The following is a 24804-nucleotide window of genomic DNA, read 5'->3' on the forward strand; positions in this document are numbered from 1 at the left end:
GAAATCTACCTTGAACCGAGATTCATACTGATAAGGTAAGTGCTGGTGGGATACCCTCGACAAAATGACACTACTAACTACATAATCGTACTCTCAAACACGATTTGACTTGAATATTAGAGTAACATATATTCTGTCTGACTTAAACATTGAAGTTGACTCCTATTAAGCTCACCAGAGATTGTTTCTCTAATTACAGGTTGGCTGAAATTAGCACCGCTGAAAATTGCATTTAACACTTTGCTTTCAATCATAATTAAAAAAAATAAAGATGCAGCCATGTTTCTCATTCTTTCTGAGCCTCCTCTCCATTTGAGCACGTGTGTGTATATATATATATATATATTTAATTTCTTTCATTAGTTCGGTTTCCTTGGCAATTTTGATTGAGGTATATTGAATTAATGAAAACGCAAAATTTCTACGAAGTTTCACATGGTTGTCTTTTCTGGTTCCCCTCTTTTTAATGCTAGATGTTTCATCATTTTGTCCTTTATTTTGATCACTACTCTTTTATTTTATTTTATTTTTAATGTTATTTTAATAATTAAAAAAGTGACTATTAATAAATTATTATTATTTTTAAATATTTAAAAAAATATTTAAAAGAAAAAAAAGGATAATTACACTGCATTTGATTATAATTTTGTGGAGATAAAATGATGGAAGTAGAATTGCCCTGTACCTTTGTCGGTACATGGGTCACGATCTCCTTTTAAGTGGATGAAAAACACTCGGCAGTTTGCTCCTCTAGTCAAACTTGTGTCTCACGTTTCACTTCCATGTCTTATCACCACAAACTTGGCAATCACGTATTTCTTTCCTTTCAAGTTTAAAAACCCCGCTTACACTTATACTTTCTTCTTCAATCCCATCCTCTTTTACTCTCTCACCCACAAGAATACATACATACATAAATATATAAATATATATATATATATATATATATTCACTTTCTTTCTCTCATGTTTATGTTCAACATGATGGAAATCACATTTTCCATGATTGTGCTGTCCGTTATAACCATTATGGTACTCAGATCAGCATGGAGAGCGCTGAGATGGGTGTGGCTGAAGCCAAAGAAGCTGGAGAGGCATCTGAGAGAGCAAGGTTTTGGTGGCAACTCTTACCGGATATTGTTTGGAGACTTGAAGGAGAGCTCTCGGCTGATAAATGAAGCCACATCTATGCCAATGAACTTCACCCATGACATAGCACCACGCGCCTTTCCCTTCTTCCATCAAAGTTTGAAGAGTTATGGTAGGTATCTCTCTATACTACTCTCACCCATTTTGCCTTGTAATGATGATGTTTTTCTCTCTCAACAGTAATTAATTTCTGCGCAACACTACTTTAGTACCTGTTGTATGTGAAGAAACAGATTACATCATCAATTGCAACTGAAATGCGATATTTGCTCTCTTTCTGCTTTAAGTGATGACTTTTCGGGGTATCCTTGTAATAATTATATATTATGGGGTGCAATTGAATAAAGGTTAAATATAATAAAAATGCAGGTAAGAACTTCTTTATATGGGTAGGCACGACACCAGTGGTGAGCATTATGAACCCAGAACAATTAAAAGATATACTCTCCAAGAACTACAGCTTTCGAAAACCAGATGCAAATCCCCTTGCAAAATTGCTGGCAACAGGACTTGCAAGTTATGATGCTGAGAAATGGGCTAAACATAGGAGGATTATCAATCCAGCATTCCATCTAGAGAAGTTGAAGGTTAGTTTAATATTTCCATTTGTTTTAAGGCATGCATTTAAATTCAGCAATGGAGATCATCAGGTGAAATTAATATTTTGGTTTCTGAAAATGATTCAATGATGAGCCATGAATTTTTTTCTTCAAAAGTTAACATGATCAAAAGCTTCTCAAATCTAATCCTAATGGGTTATGGTAATTCGAGATCAGCACTTTCAAAGTTCTTGTTTGTGACTTAATTGTAGCACCAAGCATATATATATTTGAAATGTTTGTAAATGATCTTTTTTGATATGCTCAGTTTGATACTGATCACCCCTGTATTTTGGTAATTGTTTTCAATTATCATGTTGTTTGTTATAGAATGTGTTACCAGGATTTCATCAGAGTTGCAACGACATGATTAGCAAATGGGAAAGTTTGGTCAGTAAAGAGCCTGGATTGGTGGAGTTGGACGTATGGCCTTATCTACAAAAATTGTCCAGTGACGTGATTTCACGCGCAGCATTCGGGAGTAGCTATGAAGAAGGGAGAATGATTTTCGAACTCCAAAGAGAGCTAGCAGAGCTAGCAATCAAATCAGTTCGGTCTATTTACATTCCAGGAGGGAGGTTTCTGCCAACTAAGATGAACAAGAGGATGAAGGAAATTGATAGACAAATACAAGCATCACTCAAAGGCATTATCAACAAAAGAGAGAATGCAACAAAAGTAGGGGGAGCTATAAATGATGACTTACTAGGTATACTTATGGAGTCAAACTCGAAAGAAATTCAAGAAAAAGACAACAATATTAAGAACATCGGAATGAGTCTTAAGGACGTAATAGAGGAATGCAAGCTATTTTACCTTGCCGGGCAAGAGACCACCTCGGCTTTGCTCGTTTGGACAATGGTTCTGCTGAGTAGGTATCCAAATTGGCAAGCACGTGCAAGAGAAGAAGTTTTACAAGTTTTTGGCAAAGAGAAACCAGACTTTGATGGATTAAATCATCTAAAAGTTGTGAGTTTTTTTTTTTTTGTTTTTTTTTTGGGGTTAAGGCAATGAATTCATACTCATGAATAGAAGTTTATTGATCTATCGGATTGGGCCTTAATTGGTTGTTTTCAATGTCACAGGTGACCATGATATTGTATGAGGTTCTAAGACTATACCCACCTGCAGTTGCTTTGAGTCGAGTTGTTCATGAGGATACAAAACTAGGAAGTTTGTCTTTACCAGCCGGAGTTCAAGTCTCCTTACCGATAATCCTCATCCATCATGATCGTGAACTCTGGGGAGATGATGCCAGATGAGTTCAAACCAGAGAGGTTCTCTGAAGGAGTCTTGAAGGCAACAAGGGGCCAAGTTTCCTTTTTTCCATTCGGATGGGGACCTCGGATATGCATTGGACAAAACTTTGCTATGATTGAAGCTAAAATGGCTCTCTCAATCATTCTACAACTCTTCTATTTCGAGCTTTCCCCCTCCTATACTCATGCTCCTTTCACTCTTATTACTCTTCAACCACAATATGGCGCTCATATCATTCTGTATTCTGTAAAATAGACCAAGATATGTATTAAAATAAGTGCATTGAAGCTCAGTCTTATGTGGAAAATGTATTCAGGCTCTATTTTTACTTTTGGGGGAAAGGAGAAGAAAGTGTTTTAAAAAAGTCAATCAAGCTTGACATTCTAAAGTATTTGCTCTTACGAAATTCACGGACTAGACCACCGGAATCCAAAAATAAGAAAATTTCAAATTGAAACTGTTCATTTATTCAATAACTGCTATTTTTTTTTAATTGTTATAGATAGTATATTTTTATATATACCCTTGATAACTCATGTTCTTCCAAATCAATTATTGCAATGCGCTTGGAATAATTACAGGTACAATAGTTCGATTATATCAGGTGGGAGATTACAGGTACATTCATGTTCTAATGTGAACTTGAAATATGAACTGAATGTGAACTTGAAACATAGTATGAATGTGAACTTGAATTCTAACAATCAAAACGATTTCGCCATTGGTTTCATCAAGAATATTGAACTATCAGAATGATTCTGTCTAACATATTCCATTAAAAATATTTTGATAATCAAAATGATTACATCATGAGTATTTTAAATGAGACACCTTAATAATTAAAATGATTACGTCAAAAGTACCTAGTAATACTCTGACCATCATAATGAAACTGATTTCCATTGTTTTTATACGATTTCCTATTAAATTATTTTATGGGATTTTAAAATATCCATAGTGTTCTATTAATTTATAATATATTATTGGTATTGTAAATATTTTAAAATATCTGTATGTATTGATTTTCATGTAGAATAGAATATGTATTCAATTATGTTCTTCAGTAGGTTTTCGATTAAGAAAATATCGAGGAATTTAGAAAGTGATGGTATTTTTGGGGTTAAGAGGATTTCAAGTTTTTGAGGAATTAAAATAGGCATTTCAAGTGTAAATATGAGAAATCTGTTCAATTAGAGATTTATTCAAATTATATGAATTTTCTATAGGTGATGATTAATATTCGTTTGACACTGTTATAAGGAATTTCAGAGAATTTAAGAAGTTCAGGTAAGCGAGATTCTAATGCTAGACTTTGCATAAAAAGAAAAGTGAACTGAGGTTGTTTCGAAAATGTATATGATATGTTTTGAAAAGAAAATGTGAAAAATGTTGTAAAATAACATTGTAAAATTGTATGACCACCTTGAGCTAGCCGTCAAATGCACAGTGCATAGTGCCAGCATAGTACTGCATAGTAACTGGCATAGTAAATGGCCGACATCGCACAGTGTGCATAGTGCCAGCATAGTACTGCATAGTAACTGGCATAGTAAATGGCCGACATCGCACAGTGCGCATAGTGCCAGCATAGTACTGCATAGTAACTGGCATAGTAAATGGCCGACATCGCACAGTGCATAGTACCGGCATAGTACTGCATAGTAAATATGCACAGTACCAGCATAGTACTGCATAGTAACTTGCATAGTTCCCTTTGTACGCCTATATATATCGTTGAATTCTTTAAGAAATTCATAAGTTTCATAACTTCTCTGAGTTCTATCTCTCTCTCTCTCTCTCCTTTCGATAGTTTTATAACACGTTATCAGCACGAGAGTTCTGACGATCTTGAAGCTAATAGTCCTCTACTTCAAAATCATGAGTCTTATTGATGAACTTTCTATCTCCGAGATGAATAATAAAGATGTATGTCTGGCTGACAGTGCTACAACTCACACAATTCTTAAGGATAAAAAATATTTTCAAAATCTAACATTGAGTAAAGCCTATGTTCATACCATCTCCGGTTCATCGAATCTAATTGAAGGCTCCGGAAGAGCTTATATTGTGTTGCCTAATGGCACCAAATTTTGCATTGATGATGCTCTATTTTCTTCACAATCCAGAAGAAATTTATTAAGTTTTAAAGATATACGTCGTAATGGTTGTCATATTGAAACCATTAACGAAGACGATAAAGAGCATCTTCTCATTACTAAAATAATTTCGAGCCAGAAGCTCGTATTAGAAAAACTGCCTGCCCTCTCATCTGGATTGTATTATACAAAAATGAGAACAATTGAATCACATGTTGTAATGCACCAGAAGTGCATTGATCCCAAAATATTTATGACTTGGCATGATCGCCTTGGACATCCGGGATCAATAATGATGAGACGAATAATTGATAATTCGTATGGGCATCCCCTAAAGAATCAGAAGATTATCCTACCCAATGAATATCCATGCTCTGCATGTTCTCAAGGTAAATTGATTATCAAACCATCTATCTCAAAGGTTGGTTTTGAATCTCCATCGTTTTTACAAAGGATTCATGGAGATATATGTGGGCCTATTCAACCATCAAGTGGACCGTTCAGATATTTTATGGTTTTAATTGATGCATCAAGTCGATGGTCACATGTTTGTTTACTTTCCACTAGAAATGCTGCATTTGCTAAACTTCTTGCACAAATAATTAAGCTACGAGCACAATTCCCTGACTATCCAATTAAAACTATTCGATTGGATAATGCAGGAGAATTTACATCTCAAGCTTTTGATAATTATTGCATGTCAATAGGAATAGATGTTGAACATCCAGTTGCCCACACACATACTCAAAATGGTTTAGCTGAATCATTGATTAAAAGGCTTCAGCTAATCGCTAGACCTTTACTCATGAAATCAAATCTTCCTATTTCTGCTTGGGGACATGCTATAATTCATGCAGCATCATTAATTCGAGTTAGACCATCAGCATATCACAAATATTCACCATTACAGCTTGCATTTGGTCAGCAACCAAATATTTCTCATCTTCGTACTTTTGGATGTACTGTATATGTTCCAATTGCACCTCCACAACGTACAAAGATGGGCCCTCAACGTAGACTTGGGATATATGTTGGGTTTGATTCTCCATCTATTATCAGATACCTTGAGCCTCTTACAGGGGATATGTTTAAGGCACGTTTTGAGGATTGTCATTTTGACGAATCCATTTTTCCAACAATGCGTAATGAGAAGTCGGTGCCTGAAGCACGACAAACATTGTGTAATGAGAAGTCGGTGCCTGAAGCACGACAAGAAATTACTTGGGAAAATAAAGCTCTTTCCCAATTTGATCCTCGTACAAAAGAATGTAATCTAAAGGTTCAAAAGATTATTCATTTGCAAAGTGTTGCAAACCAATTACCGGATGCATTTACTGACACTAAAGGTGTGGTAAAATCATATATTCCTGCTGTTAATGTTCCAGCAAGGATTGCAGTCCCTGAAGGACAAGTTGCCAAAATCGCAATAGGCGAGTCTAAGATACGCCTGAAGCGTGGACGGCCTATTGGTGCTAAGGATAAAATTCCTCGGAAGAGGAAAATACAAAATGAATTTGGTACTCCTGAAGAGTCCATACCAACACAGGCCATAAGAGTAATTGATGCTCATGAAGAGAGTAAATCTCCTGAGAAAGAACCTCCTGAAGAGGTATTTCATGAAATGTCTTCCCTTGAAGAGGGACAGGTACCTGAAAATAACGAGATCTCGATACATTTCATGAATACAGGAGAAATTTTGAATAGAAATAAAACTGTTGTCGACAACATATTCTCATATAAAATGGCTCTTGAAATTACCAGAAGTAATGAAGAAATTGAGCCAAGAACTGTCGAAGAATGTCGACGTAGAGATGACTGGCCAAAATGGAAATCAGCTATTGAAGCTGAATTAAACTCGCTAGCAAAGCGAGAGGTCTTTGGACCAATTATACAAACACCAAAGGGTGTAATACCCGTTGGATATAAATGGGTATTTATACGTAAACGTAATGAAAGTAATGAAATTGTGCGATATAAAGCACGACTTGTTGCACAAGGTTTCCTGCAGAAACCGGGGATTGATTATGAGGAAACATACTCTCCTGTTATGGATGCAATCACATTCAGATATTTGATTAGTTTGGCAGTTATAAAAAGATTGGATATGCAGTTGATGGATGTGGTCACCGCATATTTATATGGATCATTAGATCATGACATATATATGAAAATCCCTGAAGGATATAAAATGCCTGAAGCTTCTAATCTGAGTACATCCAGAAGTATGTATTCTATTAAGCTTCAAAGATCTTTATATGGGTTAAAACAATCCGGACGCATGTGGTATAAACGCCTTAGCGAATATCTATTGAAAGAAGGATTTGAGAATAATCCAATATGCCCATGTGTTTTTATTAAGAAATCAGACTCCGGATTTGTTATTATTGCGGTTTATGTTGATGATCTAAATCTTGTTGGAACTCCTGAAGAGATCAGAAGAACTGCTACATATTTAAAGAATGAATTTGAAATGAAAGATCTTGGCAAAACGAAATTTTGTCTCGGCCTGCAGCTCGAGCATTTGCCAAATGGAATTCTCATTCATCAATCAAATTATACAGAGAAAGTCTTGAAACACTTTTACATGGACAAAGCTCATCCCCTGAGTACTCCAATGGTTGTTCGATCACTTGATGTGCAGAAGGATCCATTTCGTCCTTGTGAAGACAATGAAGAAATTCTTGGTTCTGAAATACCTTATCTCAGTGCAATTGGAGCCCTGATGTATCTTGCAAATTGCACTCGGCCTGATATTGCATTTTCAGTTAATTTACTTGCAAGATATAGTTCCGCACCAACTCGAAGACATTGGAATGGCATTAAACATATCCTTCGATACCTTCGAGGTACGGTTGATATGGGATTATTTTATCAATATGGTTCAAGTCCACAATTAGTTGGATATGCAGATGCAGGTTATCTTTCAGATCCACACAGAGGTAGATCTCAGACTGGATATGTATTTACTTATGGAAATTCTGCTATATCATGGAGATCTGTCAAACAAACACTATCTGCTACATCTTCAAATCACTCAGAGATCATTGCAATTCATGAAACAAGTTGAGAATGCATTTGGCTAAGATCAATGATCCAACATATTCAAGAAAAGTGTGGTCTTCCAGTGATTAATGATAGTCCAACAACTTTATACGAAGATAATGCTGCTTGTATTGCTCAAATTAGAGGAGGATATATCAAAGGTGATAGAACCAAACATATTTCACCTAAATTCTTTTATACTCATGAACTTCAAGAAAAAGGTGAAATTAAAGTCAAGCAGATACGATCAAGTGATAATCTGGCAGATTTATTCACAAAAGCATTACCAACTGCAACATTTAAGAAGATTGTGCAGAACATTGGAATGCGGAGACTTGAAGACCTTTTATCATGCACTTTTCAGGGGGAGTAACGTCTTGAAGACTTATGCTGATTGTACTCTTTTTCCTTCGCTAAGGTTTTATCCCACTGGGTTTTCCTTCGCAAGGTTTTAATGAGGCAATCTTAAAGCATTTTACAGTACACATGAATATTGTACTCTTTTTCCTTCGCCATTGGTTTTTTCCCACAGGGTTTTTCCTTGGCAAGGTTTTAACGAGGCATATTCATTATAAGTGGTCATCCAAAGGGGGAGTGTTGTAAAATAACATTGTAAAATTGTATGACCACCTTGAGCTAGCCGTCAAATGCACAGTGCATAGTGCCAGCATAGTACTGCATAGTAACTGGCATAGTAAATGGCCGACATTGCACAGTGTGCATAGTGCCAGCATAGTACTGCATAGTAACTGGCATAGTAAATGGCCGACATCGCACAGTGCGCATAGTGCCAGCATAGTACTGCATAGTAACTGGCATAGTAAATGGCCGACATCGCACAGTGCATAGTACCGGCATAGTACTGCATAGTAAATATGCACAGTACCAGCATAGTACTGCATAGTAACTTGCATAGTTCCCTTTGTACGCCTATATATATCGTTGAATTCTTTAAGAAATTCATAAGTTTCATAACTTCTCTGAGTTCTATCTCTCTCTCTCTCTCCTTTCGATAGTTTTATAACAAAAAACAACCTTAGTTATGTATTTTTGCATTACTCATGAAATCTATGTGAAAGAGGAAAATGTTTTTTAACATAACTGGTGTAAACATGAGCAACATTTTGACATGTTTCTGAAATGTGAAAAAGAGTGAACATGAAATCTGGAAAACTTTGAACATGTTATATGAAAATGTTATAAATCCACTTTGAATATGTGAAAATGATATGAATATGTTCAGCACTCTATTGATATGATATGTGTATGAAAAACCTTTGGTTTGACTTTTTTTTATTTTTTTTTATTTTGATTCTATTCTGATTGTGATTCTGGTTCTGATATGATGACTCCTATATGTTATATGATTAGTACCAATATCTTTTATATTATATAAGTGCACTCACTTTGGAAACAAAGTGGTTTTCTGTGTGTTCTTTCTTGTGTGCACACCTAGGGTTTCAAGAATGAATAAGGAAAAATTTTATAATATGATACTGCCTAGTTTGGTCATTGGGGATAGCACAACCCTACCACTGGGGTTAAACATGGTACATGATATGATACGATACGATATGATATGAAATGATATGATAAGATGAAGATGTTCAGTCATGTAATGCCAAAGGGTATTTGAATATGAATAGTTGATCTTTGAATATGAATCGTGTGATATTCCAATATGATAAGATTGAGGGTAGGTGGTATATGAGATCCCACATTGTTTGGGAAGGAGAAGTTCTTGCTCTTTATAATATTCTAATGAGGCTCTAATTGTATCATTAACTAGTTGTGACGCCCCCAAATCCCCACGCACGGACACGAAAAAATTGAGACGTCCGGATGATGACATCATGGGTCACCACCCTATCGACGAGTGTCTAGTGTGTGTATAAGCAACAAATGTGCACGAGAAATACGCAGCGGATAGCAAAGTCATATAACGAAGTACCATAATTTTTCTTAGTTTAATACAAAGATGTTCAAAACATACATAATAAAATATTACAAAACACAAATATAGTTTCAAAGCCGAATACAAAGCATAACCCAACTCAAAACTCCGGCGGAGCCGCATCCTCGAGCTGAGCCTCCTCCTCCTCCTCCTCGAACTCTGCACCAAAATCTACGGAACCAAAAATGGTGCCGCAGGTAAGTAAAATCCAAACACCAATAGATAAAAACATATAAAATTCAAACAATATGCACGAAAGAAAAGCCAATGCACATATCCCGTAAAACTATATTTTTCCATGCACGTCAAAAATCCATTTGTCCCAAAAATATATAGTTTAAAACCAAGTTTTGCCATTATCCCAGATAATGGCTTGAACCACCATTTTCCCAGAAAATGGATCGAAAGCCTCAAAACTAAACCTTGCCATTTTTCTAGAAAATGGCCTGCATCCGAAAACCATAAAAACGATCCAATTATGCATGCACCATGATCTCCCCTAGGGATCATCTGCACACTCTCTGCAGGTAACGACTACACGTGTGACACCTAAACGAGCGATGCCTAGACTCGCGCCCAGCGCGTCCCTGGCCAGGTCATCCTCTAGTCCCCGCCACTCTAGGGACCACGGAGTCGACACGACAGCGTTACTGTATCGTGCGATCCGGTCGTAGCCCTGCGACAACCCAGGGAATGTCATTCAGTATTATCCACTCCCGAGTGACCAGAGGAGCTCCACCGAGATAATAACCCATCCCGACTTGGGCTCGTGAGACACACGCACCCGAAATCCATTTACGCCAACAAAACACGATTTTCTGAATTATAACAAAATGCACAAGTATGCAATATGTAACGCACGCCTCATGGCACAAATAACCAACCAATCACAAACAACCAAAACCAAGCACTCCATCCTCAATCCATCCGACCCCCAAACTCCTCGGACTCAGTTCGGAATCAGCCAACCAACCAGATATATTTATTGTAAGAGAAAAATACATTTAAATCTAAAAGTAGAGTTTGGAAAATACTTACAGCGCTATACGGTATTTTTCGAAAGCTCGCAGCGTTGCAAACGGCGAAGGAAAAACAACGTAACAGTGTAATTTACACTGTAGCCGTGGGTAATAAATTACCCACTTTCACATGGGGACAAACCAAGGCAGGAAATTGATAGAAAATGGTCTTGAGATGTTTATGAAGCTAAGGGAAACAAGTTTTGGCCGTGGGTAGTGGTGGAAATGGCGGTGGAGGAGCTTAAAGGGGCTAAATGAAGTTGAGCTCGTGGGAGCTGCTCCGGCAACGGATCGAGACTGAAAATTGGTGGGTTAGGTCAGCAAGAGGTGGGGGAAGAAGCTGTGAAGAGATAGTGGCCGGAGGTGATGCGACGGCGCCATAATCGGTGAAAATCCGTGTGGCTTGGAGGAGCTCGTGGTGGCTAACGGTGGCTCGGATGGAGGTAAAACTTGGTGGGGATGTTTACTGGTGAGAGGGGAAGAAAACTGGGTGGGTGGTATAGGCCACGCCATCGGCGAGCCGAGGTTCTGGGTTGAGAAAGCAACCGGCGACAGGGGAGAAAAACAGGGCTGGTGCCGTGACTTCCAGCCATGCGTGGCGGCTAACGGTTGGTCCGATGGCTTTGAAAATTGGTGGGGATGATCTCTGGTTGGAGGGGAAGAGAATGGTGGGGGTGGTGCACTACATGGCGGCCGAACGGTGGAGAACCGGGCGGTCAAAGGGGCGGCGACGGTAAGGAGAAAGAGAAGAGGTAGCTCGCGGGGAGAGAGAAAACGGGAAGAAAAGAAAAAGAAAAAGAAAAAGAAGAAAAGAAAGAAAAAGAAGGAAAAGGAAAAAGAAAAGATGAGGGAAAAGAAATGAGGTCCAGTCCTCACTCTGGAAACCAAAAACAGATTCGCCGAAAACGATTTTAAAAACCGTAAAACGACTAAATAAATTAAACACAATATCAAATAAATTAAAAACCAATTAAAATACATTTATTTAAAATAAATAAACCAATATATTAATTAAATTAAAAAAAATTCCTTCAGTGAAAATACACGTAAAAGCGGGTCATCACATCCTCTCCTTTTTAAAAACAAATTTCGTCCTCGAAATTTACAAGATCAAACACCAACTTGAAACAAGCCACATAATTCCACATAAAACCACCTGTGACCAAGATTAATAAACGTACTATCATTACTTAAACAAGTAGGGGTACTACTCCCTCATGTTAGCTACTCTCTCCCAAGAGAAATCGTGAGCTAACGATTCACCCCATGCCACCTTTACCAGAGGTATCGTCTTGGACCTCAACTGTTGCTCTTTCCAATCCATGATCTATGACGGAACAACCTCATAAGTAAGGTCCGGTTGCAACTGAATACTCTCTGGGTCAACAAAGCACTGCTCTTGTTGTCCAAAACTCTTCTTCAAGGATGATACGTGGAAGATATCATGATTATCCCCAAAATATTCTAGCAAAACAACTCTATAGGTGACGGACCCTACCTTCTCCAGAATCTGAAAATGACCGACATACCTCGGATCCAGCTTCCACTTCTTACCAAAACGCTTAACTCCTTTCATGAGAGAGATTTTGAGATAAACCCAGTCACCTTCTTCAAAAGATAACTCTCTCCTCCTGGTATCAGCGTAGCTTTTTTGATAACTCTGAGCTGCCGCCATTTTATCCCTGATGATCTGAACTTGACTTTGCATCTTTTGAATTATTTCGGGCCCAATTATCTTACTCTCCCTGACTTCATCCCAACACAAAGGCGATCTGCACTTCCTCCCATAAAGAGCTTCATAAGGAGCTATCTGAATGGTTGCATGAAAGCTATTATTATATGCAAACTCTGTGAGCGGCAAGTGGTTTTCCCAATTCCCTTGAAATTCCATGACACATGCTCGCAACATATCTTCAAGGGTCTGAATGGTGCGCTTCGATTGGCCGTCTGTCTGTGGGTGATATGCAGTACTGAACTTCAACTTAGTACCCAATGCTGCCTACAAACTTTTCCAAAACTGAGACATGAACCTTGGGTCCCGATCCGACACAATACTCTTCGGTATACCGTGCAACCGCACTATCTCTTTCACTTACAAGCGTGTCAACTTACCCAAGGAATCCGTGTTATTGACAGGCAAGAAATGAGCACTCTTTATTAACCGGTCAACAATCACCCAAACAGAATTTTTTCCACTAGGAGTTCTCGGCAAGCCCACTACAAAATCCATCGTGCTGTCATCCCACTTCCACTCAGGAATAGGGAGGGGTTGGAGCATACTAGTAGGTCTTTGATGCTCGGCCTTGACTTGATGGCATGTGTGGCATTTCTCAACATACAAGGCAATATCCCTCTTCATTCCATCCCACCAATAATTTTTCTTCAAGTCCCAGTACATCTTCGTACTGCCAGGATGAACTGAATAAGGGGCCGCATGAGCTTCTGTCATAATCCGCTCATTGAATTCTGAATCTTTGGGGGACCACCCTACGATCTCAGAACCGAAGAATTCCATCTTTATCCATACTGTAATGCAACGGCCCTCGAGATTTTCTGACTCTTTTTCTGATATCCAACAGCTTTGGATCCTTCCTTTGAAGAGTCTTCAATTCCTCAAAATCAGTTACCCGAATATAAAGAACTGAAGTTAATACCTTCACTTGCTGTGAACTCTCAATAAGGAGCCTTCTCATCCCACAAAACAAAGAATCCAATTCTGATGGCTCGGCTTCATCTTCCAAGTGTGATTTTCAGCTCAACGCATCAACAGCTATATTTGCCTTCCCCGGATGATACTTGATCTCGCACTGGTAGTCACTAATTAACTCCAGCCATCGCCTCTGTCTCATGTTCAGATTCTTCTGGGAAAACAAGTGCTTTAAGCTCTTGTGATCAGTGTATACTTCGCAAGCTTCTCCATATAAAAAGTGCCGCAAGATCTTAAGAGCAAAAACAATCGCAGCCAATTCCAAATCGTGTGTCGGATAATTCTTCTCATGGTCCTTTAGCTGACGAGATGCATAAGCAACAACCCGTCCTTCCTGCATAAGGACACAACCCAATCCGAATTTAGACGCATCGTTGAAGACTATGAATGACTTATACGGTTCTGGAAGCGCTAACACTGGTGCCGTCGTCAACCTGTTCTTTAATTCTTGGAAGCTTCTCTCACACTTATCTGACCAAACAAATTCTGCATTCTTTCTAGTCAATGCTGTGAGACGTCCGGATAGGCGAGCAAATCCCTCCACAAACCTTCGGTAATACCCGGCAAGTCCCAAGAGACTCTGGATCTCGCGCACTGTAGTCGGATGCTGCCATGACGAAATGGCTTCCACCTTACTAGGATCAACAGCCACTCCGTCTCGGGAAATCACATACCCAAGAAATCTGACTTCCTCCAACCAGAATTCACACTTGCTGAGCTTGGCATACAACTGGTGTTCTCTCAATTTCCCAAGAACTAGATGAAGATGATACACATGCTCTTCAACATCTCGGGAATAAATCAGAATCATCAATGAATACTACCACAAAGGAATCCAGATAAGGTCGAAATACCCGATTCATTAAATCCATGAAAGCAGCAGGGGCATTGGCTAACCCAAACGGCATCACCGTAAATTCATAATGCCCATATCTCGACCTGAAAGTAGTTTTGGGCACATCCTTGTCTCTTATCCTCAACTGGTAGTATCCTGACCTCAGATCAATCTTCTAGAACATGGCTGCTCCTTGAAGTTGATCAAATAAATCATCTATCCGCGGGAGAGGATATTTATTTTTGATGGTCACCTTATTTAATTCCCGATAATCGATACACATACGGAGGGTTCCATCTTTCTTTTTAACGAATAGCACTGGCGCACCCTACGGCGAAGTACTAGGCTGAATGAACCCCTTATCGACCAGCTCTTGCAACTGAGTCTTTAACTCTTTTAATTCAGCCGGTGCCATGCGGTAAGGAGCTTTATGTACAAGAGCCGCTCCAGGTTCCAAGTCTATAACAAACTCCATTTCATGAACAAGGGGTAGTATAGGCAAGTCATCCACAAACACGTCCGAAAATTCCTCCACAACGGGAATGTCTACCAAAGACTTCTTCTCAGACGGTGTAGACACCATCTGAACTAAGAAGGCATCCGCTCCCCATGCAATCTCTCTTCTTGCTTGAATTGCCAATATAATTACCGGCTTCTCCTTTAGCTTACTCCTCGCAAATTCCAGACAATCACCATCTGGAAGCTGAAAGCTAATTACCCGACTTTTGCAATTAATACTCGTAGAATATCGGTATAGCCAATCCATCCCGAGGATGATATCAAAACCCAACAGCTTAAACACCACCAAATCAGCATTCAAGAACCTTCCATCGAAATTTAATGGGCAACCCAAAGCAACCTTGGAACACCACACCATTTCATCATTGGGTAGAGCCACTACCAATGACTTCGGTAAGGGTTCCGTAACCAAATTACACATCCGAGCAAAAGTGGAAGATACAAATGACTGTGATGCACTCGAATCGAACAAAGTGCAAGCATAAAACTCATATAAACGGACTCTCCCTGTAATTACTCCAGCATCATGGGTCGCTGGTGTCTCATCATCAACATCTCCAGGTGTGACAGCATAAACCCGGGCTTGCACTGTTTGCCTTGGATTTGTTCTTCCACCGCGCCTACCTCCACGGCTTCGTTGAACTGGTTTAGGACACTCAAGAGCAAAGTGACCCTGCTGGCCACAATTATAGCATCGAGCCCCACTAGAAGGGCACTCACCCACATGGGCTCTATTACAAACTCCACAAACTGGCACTCGTCCTCCCATACGAACACCTGAGGATGCTTGTGGTCGAGTTCCGGTCCGCTGAACAAATTTCTGAGGTGAACCCGAACTACTTCCTTCACCAGAAAAACTCCGCCTCTTATGTCCTGGAGGGGAGCCCATACTCAAGTTATTCTCTCGCTCCAAAAGAGTGGCCACATCCACTAAATCCTAAAAAGTGGATATCTGGTGGCTGACCACCATATGGCGTATATTCGGACGTAGACCCTCCTGGAAATGCTTAGCTCGCATTTCCTCTTTGGCGATGAGCTGAGGAGCAAATCGCCCAAGTTCTATAAATTTTCGGGCGTACTGTTCCATGGTCATGCTCTCTTAGACCAAGCTTGAGAATTCTCTTGCCTTTTGCCGCCACACGGATGTGGGAAAGAAGCGATCATTACACTCTTTCTTGAAGCGATGTTAGGTTACAGCGACGAAAGATCCCAATTCTGATTCCAGCATTACTCTCTTGGTATCCCACCAATTAGAAGCGGTGCCTTACAACAGATAGCTGGCGTAGAGCACTTGTTGCGCCTCAGTGCAACCACACACCTCAAAAGTTCTTTCCAAGTCTCTGACCCACTTTCCAGCTTGAAGTGGATCCTCTTCTTCAGTGAAGTGTGGAGTTCTATGCGCCAGAAAGCGCTCATAAGTGCATCTAGCTTGCACCATGCCACTAGGCCCTCCTGGGTATAGCCAAGGCCCTCCCTGATGTGACCAAGGACCTCCTTGTTGTGGCCAAACCCTCCTTGTTGCGGCCAAGAACCTTCTTGTTGTGGCTAAGGACCCCCTTGTTGTGGCCAACGCCCTCCTTGTTGGGGCATAAAATTCTGTTGCATGAACTCTGTCATCTGCCGTATTGCTTGGGCTATGGTATCATCTCTCGATGTATCGTCCCGTGGTTCCTGAGTAGATTTCCTTGGTCTCACCATTTTTCCTGCCACAACACAACCTTTGACCCCCTTTAAGAAAAACAAATAAAACCAACAACATAAAGCCCAAAAATCAAAAACCAAAACCAACACCACATAGCAAGAAACAAAAGAAACCAGCATGCAATAACATAACTAAATAAATAAAAATAAGCAAACACGCTCAAATAAATAAAACAAATCAAATAGCAACTTTACTTAAAATAAATTTTAAAACACAACTTTAAAAACATTCTGGTACTACCTACGGGACATGTGGTTTTACCCAGAGACAAACCGCTCTGATACCACCTGTGACGCCCCCAAATCCCTACGCACGGACACAGGGAAATCGAGACGTCCAGATGATGACATCATGGGTCACCACCCTATCGATGAGTGTCAAGTGTGTGTATAAGCAACAAATGTACACGAGAAACACGCAGCGGATATCAAAGTCATATAACTAAGTACCAGAATTTTCTTAGTTTAATACAAAGTTGTTCAAAACATACATAATAAAATATTACAAAATACAAATATAGTTTCAAAGCCGAATACAAAGCATAACCCAACTCAAAACTCTGGCGGAGCCGCATCCTCGGGCTCAGCCTCCTCCTCCTCCTCGAACTGTGCATCAAAATCTACGGAACAAAAAATGGTGCCGCAGGTAAGTAAAATCCAAACGCCACTAGATAAAAACATATAAAACTCAAACAATATGCATGAAAGAAAAGCCAATGCACATGTCCCGTAAAATCATATTTTTCCACGCACACCAAAAACCCATTTGGCCTAAAAACATATCGTTTAAAACCAAGCTTCGCCATTATCCCAGATAATGGCCCAAACCACCATTTTCCCAGAAAATGGATCAAAAGCCTCAAAACCAAATCTCGCCATTTTCTCAGAAAATTGCCCGCATCCGAAAACCATAAAAACGATCCAATTATGCATGCACCATGATCTCCCCTAGGGATCATCTGCACACTCTGGCTCTGTGCCACACCGCAAGTAACGACTACGTGTGTGACACCTAAATGAGCGATGTCCAGACTCGTGCCCAGCGCATCCCTGGCCAGGCCATCCTCTAGCCCCGGCCACTCTAGGGACCATAGAGTCGACACGACAACGTTACCGTATCGTGCGATTCGATCATCGCCCTACGACAACTCAGGGGATGTCACTCAGTATTATCCACTCCCGAGTGACCAGAGATGCTCCATCGAGATAATAACCCATCCCGGCTTGGGCTCGTGAGACACATACACCTGAAATCCATTTACGCTAACAAAACACGATTTTCTGAATTAAAACAAAATGCACAAGTATGCAATATGTAACGCACGCCTCATGGCACAAATAACCAACCAATCACAAACAACCAAAACCAAGCACTCCGTCCTCAATCCATCCGACTCCCGAACTCTTCGGACTCAGTCCAGAATCAGCCAACCAACCAGATAATATTTATTGTAAGAGCAAAATATATTTAAATCTAAAAGTAGAGTTTGGAAAATACTTACAGCGCTATATGGTATTTTTTGAAAGCTTGCGGCGTTGCAAATGGCGGAGGAAAAATAACGTAATAGTGTAATTTACACTATAGCCGTGGGTAATAAATTACCCACTTTCGAACGAGGACAAAACAAGGCACGAAATTGATAGAGAATGGTCTTGAAATGTTTATGAAGCTAAGGGAAACGCGTTTTGGCCGTGGGTGGTGGTGGAAATGGCGGTGGAGGAGCTTAAAGTGGCTGAACGGAGTTGAGCTCGTGAGAGCTGCTCCGGTAACGGATTGAGGCCGAAAATGGGTGGGTTAGGTTGGCAAGAGGTAGGGGAAGAAGTTGTAAAGAGATGGTGGCTGGAGGTGGTGCGACGACACGGAAATCGGTTAAAACCTGTGTGGCTTGGAGGAGCTCATGGTGGCTAACGGTGGCTCGGATGGAGGTGAAACTTGGTGGGGATGTTCACCGGTGAGAGAGGAAGAAAATTGGGTGGGTGGTGTAGGCCATTCCACTGGCGAGCGGAGGTTCTGGGCTGAGAAAGCAACCGGCGACAGGGGAGAAAAACAGGGCTGGTGCCGTGACTTCCAGCCGTGCGTGGAGACTAACGGCTGGTTTGATGGCTTTGAAAATTGATGGGGATGATCTCTGGTGGGAGGGAAAGAGAATGGTGGGGGTGATGCACTACACGGCGGCAAGACGGTGGAGAACCGGGTGGTCAAAGGGGCAGTGACGGTAAGCAGAAAGAGAAGAGGCAGCTCGCGGGGAGAGAGAAAACGGGAAGAAAAGAAGAAGAAAAAGAAAGAAAAGAAAGAAAAAGAAGGAAAATAAAAAAGAAAAAAGAAAAAGAAAAGATGAGGGAAAAGAAATGAGGTCCGGTCCTCACTCCGGAAACCAAAAACAGATCCGCCGAAAACGATTTTAAAAACCGTAAAACGACTAAATAAATTAAACACAACATCAAATAAATTAAAAACCATTTAAAATACATTAATTTAAAATAAATAAACCAATATATTAATTAAATTAAAAACAACTCCTTCAGTGAAAATACACGTAAAAGCGGGTCATCACACTAGTCCTTTTGGAGTATAGGCATGTGGATTGGGCCTTCCATTGGGGCGTTACAAATGGTATTGGAGCCTATCCCAATCAGAAATGTGGGACTTGAGCCTTGCCACTTACAACAAACAAGCTTGACGAGGACGTCGAAAATTTAAGGGGAGTAGATTTTGATACCCTCATATGATAAGATTGATGGTAGGTGGTATATGAGATCTCACATTACTTGAGAAGGAGAAGTTCTTGCTCTTTATAAGGTTCCAATGAGACTCCAATTGTATAATTAACTAGTCCTTTTGGAGTATAGGCCATGTGGATTGTGCCTTTCATTGGGGTGTTGCAAATTGTATAAAATGTCGTTCTAATTTTCTAATAATGCGTTCTTAGATTTGCATATTGAAGAAGAAATGTTTTGTTTCTACATACTGAACTTTTTGAAAAAGCTTATATTTGCATACTAGTATATGTTCTTTGCTTACTGAGTTATTAATAACTCACCTATTATCTTCGTAACAATTTTCAAATGATTATGAATATTTCATCTAAGGATCAGAATTTCGGAGCAAGGGTGAGATGATTTTTAAGCATAGTGGATTAAGCTTAGAAGGCTTCTATGAGGATTTGACGTATTTTAGTAAGAAATGTTGGAGCATTATGCTGATTTTGTATTTGAAGTATGTAAGTATATTGTTGAAAGGTGAGTTTAAGTTACAGTTACTTAACTCTCCGACCCTCATGGAGTGGAGCATTACATTTGACCTATTTCAAAACGTCTCCAAGAGCTTCAAAAAATCCAAATCTTTCTCCCAACATATTCATAGCACATTCTTAAGATCTAACATGCTTTGAATCATCACACATAAGTTACCAAAAATCACAAAATATGACTTGAAGTACTTGGCTCCTTAGTCCAAAAACAGAAATTTTCTTTTAACTAGCTTTGAACAAACTCTTGATTCATGGCATAAAATGATGATATTTTCAAAAAAAAAAAAAAAACATCACATGATTTAAAAATGTGTCCTAAGGCAGATCCAAGCATTAAACTTAAAATCACATGATTAAAAATAAACCAAAATATGGATCTAGCCGAACCATCAAACCTTTGGCCTAACCGACTATTCTCTCGCATTAAAATCATATCTTTAAAACTAACATCACAAATTTTCAAAATAATATCCTAACATGTAAATAAGAGGTTTAGGATCATCAAATAAATATATCAAAAGCCATTGAAATAAGATTAAACCATAAAAGATCTAAATTTTCTTAAAATAGAAACTGTTTTTCCTCTTCAGTTTCTAAGTTTCTAGATCTAAGAAAATCTTTTATCAAAAGTTTTAATCATGCAACAAATCCTCAACCAATAAAATGACCAAGATCTATCCATTAGCATGGTTAAAAACTCAAAAATATAACACTCTCTAGATTAATGCCCAAATTGACATTTCCATGGTTAAAACCACTTTTATAGATCAAATGACCATGAAAACAAACACGATACCCATGGAAACTAGACTCACAAACGAAAAAATTTTTATTAAGGAATTATTGTAAGAAAATATTTATAAGGGGTCAAAAAATGTCACACAAAACATCTCATAAAACTGCCTGAGAGAGCTCCTAAGTGTTTCTCTCTAAGAACGAGGATGGAAAGTGTTGAGGTGAATGAAAGAGCGCCTTGCATGTCTAATAGACTTGTGGATGGTGAGGTATCGACTTGAATGACCTTGAGGAATGGTTCTGTTAGCCCAAAACAATGGGCAAAACCAACCCATGGTATTGTTGTCTAGAGTTGCTGTGTGAGAGGTGGTGAGTGAGATGGCTTTAGACTTCACATTAAGTAAAACATAGGGTTGCTTTAGGCAAAGGCTGGTCTGCCATGAGGGGCAAAAGACTTACTCAAGAAGCTTTGCCAATGTAGCAAAAATTCATGGGCTTTAACTGAGTGGGCTTCAATTTAGGGTTTAAAGAGAGTTTGTGATGCTATCAAGCTCAACTCTAATTTTTGATTTGATGCACTACGCCTTTAAGCCCACAAGGGAGGTCCATAAGGCCCATGAAAATTTGGCCTCAATAGGGATTTAGGGTTTAGAAACCCTAGAAGACTTAGGGCAAACGCCTAACCTATCCCTTAGTGCCATTTTTCATTCACTTAAGATCTATACTAGGAGCAATGAACCTGGACACGATGTGAGGAAAGGAAGGTGAGAGAATTTAGGGTTTGGTGACCTAAGAAACCCCACAAGCCTACCCAAGAGCTTTTCACCTACTTTTACCACTTGTCACGCTTGAAGAGAGCATTGTTTATAGGAAAGTGCTTTTTGACACATGTCATTAGTTAAAGAAGGCTTCTAGAAAAAGGGAATGATGAGTACATGGGGAAGTGGCACCTAGGGGGAGCCAAAAGACAAAGTGGCATAGAAACACTAGAAGAAATTTCATTTTCAAGAAGAGATGGCCAAATGTCATCCATGCAAAATGAAATGATGAAAAAGGGAAGAAAAGTAGCCTTTGGAAGGGGTGAAATTTGCATGAAGAAGAGAGACCTACACGCCTATGGGAGCTTCTAGAAGAATTTTGTGAAAGAGAAGGCTTGAGGTGGACGACTAGGGCAAGAGAACTTGTGCTTGCCACTCATAAGGACATTTTGGCCACTGATGAGTGTGCGAAAGTGCACTCTATATACCCTATTATTGGACTAAAATGCTAAAATGTGAATAGAAATCATAGGTGTGACGCCCCCAAATCCCCGCGCACGGACACGGGGAAATCGAGACGTCCGGATGGTGACACCCTGGGTCACTACCCTAACGACGGGTGTCAAGTGTGTGCAAAGGCATCATATGTGCACGAAGAAACACGCAGTGGATAACGAAAGTCATATAACTAAGTACCAGAATTTTCTCTTAACGTAATACAAGCTGTTCAAAACATACATAAAATATTACAAAACACTAACATAGTTTTAAACCAAACTATAAAGCATAACATCAGCAACCCGGCGGAGTCGCATCCTCGGGCTCAGCCTCCTCCTCCTCCTCCTCATCCTCAAAACCTGCACCAAAAGCTACGGAACCAAAAATGGTACTGCAGGTAAGTAAAACCCAAACACCACCAGATAAAAACACATAGAACTCAAACAAAATGCATGAAGCATGCCCAATGCACAAAACCCATAAAACATAATTTTCCACACACGCCAAAAAGTCCCATTTGGCCCAAAAACACATATTTTCCAAAAACCACGCCAAAAGTCACATTTGGCCTCTATAATCGTCTCAAACCAAAATCCATTTTTACCCGTATGCACCATGACCTCCCCTAGGGGTCATCCGCACACCCTGGCTCCAGTGCCACACCTCAGAGTACCACCACGCATGTGACACCTAACGAGCGATGCCCAGTTCCACACCCCGCATGTTCGTAGCCAAGCATCCTCTAGCCCTCACCAGCGAAGGGCCACGGAGTCGGTGCGTAGGGCGATGCCCGGTTCCGCGCCCAGCGCGTTCGTAGCCAAGCATCCCCTAGCCCCTGCTCCCGTTGTCGCCTAGCGACAACTCAGGAGACATCACTCAGTTTATTCCGCTCCTGAGTGACCAGAGGAGCTCCACCGGGATAATACCCCATCCCGGCTTGGGGTCGTGATACACACACACCCGTAAGTCCACTTACGCCAATAAACAAGCTTTTCACAATTTAAACAAAAACACACGTGCATGCACCATGTAAATGCCATATCAATGCACAAAAATAAACAAACAACATAAATCAAATAAATAAGCAACTCCGTCCTCCATCCACCCGACCCCCGAACTCCTCGGACTCAGTCCAGAATCAACCAACCAGCAGATAAAATTATTGAATGAGCATTATATATTTAAATCTGAAAATAGGGTTTGGAAAATACTTACAGCGCTATACGGTAATTTTAGAAAACACTCGGCGTTGCAAACGGAGGAGAAAAAGTAACGTTACAGTGAAAATTCACTGTGGCCGTGGGTTGTAAAATATCCACTTTTGAACGGGGACAAACCAGGGCTTGGGATTGATAGGGAATGGTCTAGGGATGATTGTGAAGCTATTGGAAGTGGTGGTTGGCCGTGGGTGGCGGCAGAAATGGCGGAGAGAGGCCGGATTTTCCAAAAAGGAAAGCTAGCTCGTGGGAGCTGTTCCAGTGACCGTTGGAGGCTGAAAATAGGTGGGTTAGGACGGCAAGGGACCGGTGATGAAATGATGAAGAAATGGTGGCCGGAGGTGGAGCGACGGCGGTGGATCGAGCCAAAAACCGTGGAGGCTTTGAGGGGATTTTTCGGCCAAACAGCTGGCCGGATGGGGCTGAAAATTGGTGGGGAGGTGCGCCGGAGGGAGAGGCTTCGAATGGTATGGGTGGTGTGCCGCACCGTGGCCGGACGGCGGTGGGTCGAGGGCTGAAAGCAGCTCCGGCGTGGAGAGGAAGAGAGAGAGAGAGAGACGGGCAGACGCGGGAGGAAGGAGAAGAAAAAAGAAAAGAAAGAAAAAAGAGAAAAAGAAAGAAAAAGAAAGAAAGAAAAAGAAAAAAGAAGAAAGAAAAAAAAAAGGAAAAAGGGAAAAGAGGTGTAGGAAAAGAAGATGATGTCTAATCTTCATTCCGGGAAAACAAAACTAAACCGCCGAAACGAGATTAAAATTCGTAAACGACTAAAAGAAATAAAACACAACATCAATTAAATTAAAAACCAATTTTAAAACACAATAAATTAAAATAAATAAACTAATATATTAATTAAAATAAAAACAACCATTCAGTGAAAATACACGTGAAAGCGGGTCATCACAATAGGAATTAATGTGTATTCTTAAATTGAATTTCTATTTACGTTAGGATACTCCTAAGCAGTTTTTTTTATGTCTAATTTCAGAGTTTATAAAAGAGCAAGTCAAGCCCAGTCAAATTCAAAGAAGGACATTCATGGGGTTTGAGAGCAATTTGGAAGAAAAGAAAAAGAAAAAAATCACAAAATGAAACTGCAAGAAGTCCAAGTCCGAAATTCACTAGGAGATAGTCTGGACATACTTTAGTCTTTTGACTGTATCTTTTTACTCATATATCTGATTGATGCGATTCTTGATGTATTGGAAAGCTATCTTAAAGGGTTATAAAGTTTTCTCTAATAAGGATTTCCAAATTCGAACTCCTGAAGGATATACGTTGCTGCCAAGATAAGTCCTAAAATTTAGGCAATTTTTTTATGCGAAAATCAAGAGGACATTAGGGTTTCTTTCTTACCCTATATAAGCATATCATTAGCACAAAATGGGGAGGAGGAAGAGGCACAACAGGCAGATCTGAAGAGAGGAAAAAATCACTTCCATGACCATCGTTCGCTTCAGTTTTCTCT

At 39.9% G+C, this 24804-nt stretch overlaps 1 pseudogene; it reads left to right on the forward strand.

Annotated features, from left to right (window-relative positions):
• The first annotated feature begins 858 nt into the window (after window positions 1–858).
• LOC122290529 lies at window positions 859–3413 on the forward strand (annotated as a pseudogene).
• The last annotated feature ends 21391 nt before the right edge of the window (window positions 3414–24804 follow it).

Source organism: Carya illinoinensis, chromosome 12 (genome assembly GCF_018687715.1).
Source record: "Carya illinoinensis cultivar Pawnee chromosome 12, C.illinoinensisPawnee_v1, whole genome shotgun sequence".
Classification (NCBI taxonomy): Eukaryota; Viridiplantae; Streptophyta; class Magnoliopsida; order Fagales; family Juglandaceae; genus Carya; species Carya illinoinensis.